Here is a 298-nt window from a genome sequence, read left to right as displayed (position 1 = left end):
GCCCCGCCGCCGGCCCCGGGCGCTGCCTGCCGGGAGACCTCGCAGCCCCGCCGCCGCATCAGCCCGGTCCCAACAGCGCCCGGCGGGGCGGCGCGGAGCCCGCACCCTCCCCGGCGTCCCCTGACTCGGAAAAAAAAAAAAAAAAAAAAAAAGCCCGGTCGGGGGCCGCCCGCCGCCGTCCCTGTCGGTGGTACCTGCGGGGCGGGGGCGGCGGCGTGCGCGGGTGCGGAGGGCGGGAACGGCAGGGGAGGGACCGGGCGCGGAGCCGCCGCCCGCGGGGCAGAGCCGGCACATGGAG

Source organism: Calidris pugnax, unplaced genomic scaffold, assembly GCF_001431845.1.
Source record: "Calidris pugnax isolate Ruff unplaced genomic scaffold, ASM143184v1 scaffold8, whole genome shotgun sequence".
In the NCBI taxonomy this organism is placed as follows: Eukaryota; Metazoa; Chordata; class Aves; order Charadriiformes; family Scolopacidae; genus Calidris; species Calidris pugnax.
Note: the sequence above shows the minus strand (reverse complement) of the source record.